The sequence below is a fragment of the Arachis hypogaea genome, chromosome 7 (genome assembly GCF_003086295.3).
Source record: "Arachis hypogaea cultivar Tifrunner chromosome 7, arahy.Tifrunner.gnm2.J5K5, whole genome shotgun sequence".
Classification (NCBI taxonomy): Eukaryota; Viridiplantae; Streptophyta; class Magnoliopsida; order Fabales; family Fabaceae; genus Arachis; species Arachis hypogaea.
In genome coordinates, this window is record NC_092042.1 from 19,410,908 (window position 1) to 19,415,302 (window position 4,395).

General features: G+C 41.1%; 1 non-coding gene across 1 annotated transcript; it reads left to right on the forward strand.

Annotated features, from left to right (window-relative positions):
* The first annotated feature begins 2,816 nt into the window (after nucleotides 1-2,816).
* On the forward strand, nucleotides 2,817-2,924 carry LOC112704545 (small nucleolar RNA R71). The gene has a single exon (XR_003155165.1). It is a non-coding gene; the product is annotated as a small nucleolar RNA R71 (small nucleolar RNA).
* Nucleotides 2,925-4,395: the final 1,471 nt, after the last annotated feature.

The window sequence follows — 4,395 nt, forward strand, 5'->3', positions numbered from 1 at the left end:
CATGCATTGGCATAGAATCTTGAACCATCAAGATTCCGACTTGTGAATGGGGTTGGTAAGAACTTCCCACCCTCTTCTTCGGATCTCATGTCGGATCTCCGGATATTCACCCCTTTTTGAGTGAAAAAGGGACCTCGGAGATCACCTTCTTCAAGCCACAACTTCATAGAAGTGGTCTTGATCACCCTTGAGATATCTCTCCATCTCCATGCTTGTAGGTGGAAGCTTTTGCCTCCCTTTCCTCTTTCTAGAGGTTTCTCCGCCTTGGATGCCATAAATGGTATGAAAACAAAAAGCAATGCTTTTACACACCAAACTTAAAAGGTTTGCTCGTCCTCGAGCAAAAGAAGAAAGAAGAGAGTAGAAGAAGAAGAAATGAGGAAGAAGGGAATGGCTTTGTGGTCGCCAAAGGGGGAGAAGTGGTGTTTAGGTTGTGTGAAAATGAAGGAGTGAAGAAGGGTTTATAGGAGTGGGGAGGGTGATGTTCGCCAAGTGAGGGTGGTTTGGGTGGGAAAGTGGTTTGAATTTGAATGGTGAGGTAGGTGGGTTTATGAAGAATGGATGTGAGTGGTGAAGAGAAAGATGGGATTTGATAGGTGAAGGGCTTTTGGGGAAGAGGTGTTGAGGTGATTGGTGAATGGGGGAAGAAGAGAGAGAGTGTGGGTAGGTGGGGATCCTGTGGGTCCACAGATCTGAGGTGTCAAGGAAAAGTCATCCCTGCACCAAATGGCAAGCAAATTGCGTTTTTAGCCATTTCTGGCGTTAAACGCCGGGCTGGTGCCCATTTCTGGCGTTTAACGCCAGCTCCTTGCCCTTTTCTGGCGTTTAACGCCAGTCTGGTGCCCTTTCTGGCGTTAAACGCCCAGAATGGTGCCAGACTGGGCGTTAAACGCCCATCTGCTAGCCTGACTGGCGTTTAAACGCCAGCAGGTTCTTCCTCCAGGGTGTGCTATTTTTCTTCCTGTTTTTCATTCTGTTTTTGCTTTTTTCATTGATTTTGTGACTTCTCATGATCATCAACCTACAAAAGACATAAAATAACAAAAGAAAATAGTTAATTATAAAACATTGGGTTGCCTCCCAACAAGCGCTTCTTTAATGTCATTAGCTTGACAGAGGACTCTCATGGAGCCTCAGAAATGCTCAGAGCTATGTTAGAACCTCCCATCACCAAACTTAGAGTTTGAATGTGGGGGTTCAACACCAAACTTAGAGTTTGGTTGTGGCCTCCCAACACCAAACTTAGAGTTTGACTGTGGGGGCTCTGTTTGGCTCTGTTTTGAGAGAAGCTCTTCATGCTTCCTCTCTATGATGACAGAGGGATATCCTTGAGCCTTAAACACCAAGGATTTTTCATTCACTTGAATGATCAACTCTCCTCTATCAACATCAATCACAGCCCTTGCTGTGGCTAGGAAGGGTCTGCCAAGGATGATGGATTCATCCATGCACTTCCCAGTCTCTAGGACTATGAAATCAGTAGGGATGTAATGGTCTTCAACGTTAACCAGAACATCCTCTATAAGTCCATAGGCTTGTTTTCTTGAGTTGTCTGCCATCTCTAGTGAGATTTTTGCAGCTTGCACCTCAATGATCCCTAGCTTCTCCATTACAGAGAGAGGCATGAGGTTTACACTTGACCCTAAGTCACACAAGGCCTTCTTGAAGGTCATGGTGCCTATGATACAAGGTATTGAAAACTTCCCAGGATCCTGTCTCTTTTGAGGCAGTTTCTGCCTAGACAAGTCATCTAGTTCTTTGGTGAGCAAAGGAGGTTCATCTTCCCAAGTCTCATTTCCAAATAACTTGTCATTCAGCTTCATGATTGCTCCAAGGTATTTAGCAACTTGCTCTTCAGTGACATACTCATCCTCTTCAGAGGAAGAATACTCATCAGAGCTCATGAATGGCAGAAGTAAGTCCAATGGAATCTCTATGGTCTCATTTTGAGCCTCAGATTCCCATGGTTCCTCATTGGGGAACTCATTGGAGGCCAGTGGACGTCCATTGAGGTCTTCCTCAGTGGCGTTCATTGCCTCTCCTTCCTCCAAAATTCGGCCATGTTGATGGCCTTGCACTCTCCTTTTGGATTTTCTTCTGTATTGCTTGGGAGAGTACTAGGAGGGAGTTCAGTAATTCTCTTGCTCAGCTGACCCACTTGTGCCTCCAAGTTTCTAATGGAGGACCTTGTTTCAGTCATGAAACTTTGAGTGGTTTTGATTAGATCAGAGACCATCGTTGCTAAGTCAGAGGTATTCTGCTTAGAACTCTCTGTCTGTTGCTGAGAAGATGATGGAAAAGGCTTGTTATTGCTAAACCTGTTTTTTCCACCATTATTATTATTGAAACCTTGTTGAGGTCTCTGTTGATCCTTCCATGAAAATTTGGATGATTTCTCCATGAAGGGTTATAGGTATTTCCATAGGGTTCTCCCATGTAATTCACCTCTTCTATTGAAGGATTCTCTGGATCATAAGCTTCTTCCTCAGATGAAGCTTCCTTAGTACTGCTGGTAAAAGCATTCCAGACAGACTTTGAGAAATCATATTGACTTGTTGAGTCAATATTTTGTTCTGAGCCAATATGGCATTCAGAGTGTCAATCTCAAGAACTCCTTTCTTCTGACTAGTCCCATTGTTCACAGGATTTCTTTCAGAAGTGTACATGAATTGGTTATTTGCAACCATTTCAATTAGCTCTTGAGCTTCTGTAGGCGTCTTCTTCAGATGAAGAGAGCCTCCAGCAGAGCTATCCAAAGACATTTTGGATAGTTCAGAGAGACCATCATAGAAAATACCTATGATGCTCCATTCAGAAAGCATATCAGAAGGACACTTTCTGATTAATTGTTTGTATCTTTCCCAAGCTTCATAAAGGGATTCTCCTTCCTTCTGTCTGAAGGTTTGGACTTCCACTCTAAGCTTACTCAATTTTTGAGGTGGAAAGAACTTTGCCAAGAAGGCATTGACTAGCTTTTCCCAAGAGTCCAGGCTTTCTTTAGGTTGTGAGTCCAACCATGTCCTAGCTCTGTCTCTTACAGAAAAAGGGAATAGCATAAGTCTGTAGACCTCAGGGTCAACCTCATTAGTCTTGACAGTGTCACAGATTTGCAAGAATTCAGCTAAAAACTGATGAGGATCTTCCAATGGAAGTCCATGAAACTTGCAATTCTGTTGCATTAGAGAAACTAATTGAGGCTTAAGCTCAAAGTTGTTTGCTCCAATGGCAGGGATAGAGATGCTTCTCCCATAGAAGTCGGGAGTAGGTGCAGTAAAGTCACCCAGCACCTTCCTTGCATTGTTGGCATTGTTGTTGTTTTCGGCTGCCATGAGTTCTTCTTCCTTGAAGAATTCGGTTAGGTCCTCTACAGAGAGTTGTGCCTTAGCTTCTCTTAGCTTTCGCTTCAAGGTCCTTTCAGGTTCAGGGTCAGCCTCCACAAGAATGCTTTTGTCTTTGCTCCTGCTCATAAGAAAGAGAAGAGAACAAGGAAATATGGAATCCTCTATGTCACAGTATAGAGATTCCTTGAGGTGTCAGAAGAAAAAGAAAAATGGAAGGCAGAAGTAGAAAATTCGAACTTATCAAAGAAGATGAAGTTCGAATTTTGCATTAAGGAATAGTATTAGTCCATAAATAGAAGGATGTGAGAAGAGGGGAAGTAATTTTCGAAAATTAAGGAAAAGATTTTGAAAACATTTTTGAAAAACACTAATTGATTTTCGAAAATGAAAGTGGGAAAGAAGTAAAGTGATTTTTGAAAAAGATTTTGAAATTAGAAATAAAAAAGATTTGATTGAAAACTATTTTGAAAAAGATGTGGTTAGGAAGATATGATTAGTTTTTTTTTTAAAAAGATGTGATTGAGAAGATATGATTTGAAAAACATTTTAAAAGATTTGATTTTGAAAATTAATGACTTGGCTATCAAGGAAAGATATGATTCAAACATTAAATCTTTCTCAACAGAAAAGGCAATATACTAGAGATGTTGAATCAAATCATTAATTGATAGCAAGTATCTTTGAAAAAGGAAAGACATTGATTTTGAAAACATATGATTGAAAAGATATGATTTGAAAAAGATTTGATTTTGAAAAACTTTGAAAACCTGAAAAAAAATTGCATTGAAAAACAGAATCTTCCCTCTTGTGCCATCCTGGCGTTAAACGCCCAGAATGGTGCACATTCTGGCGTTTAACGCCCAAAACTATACCTTTTTGGGCGTTAAACGCCCAACCAGGTACCCTGGCTGGCGTTTAAACGCCAGTCTGTCCTTCTTCACTGGGCGTTTTGAACGCCCAGCTTTTTCTGTATAATTCCTCTGCAGTATGTTCTGAATCTTCAATTCTCTGTATTATTGACTTGAAAAGACACAAATTAAAAATATTTTTGGAT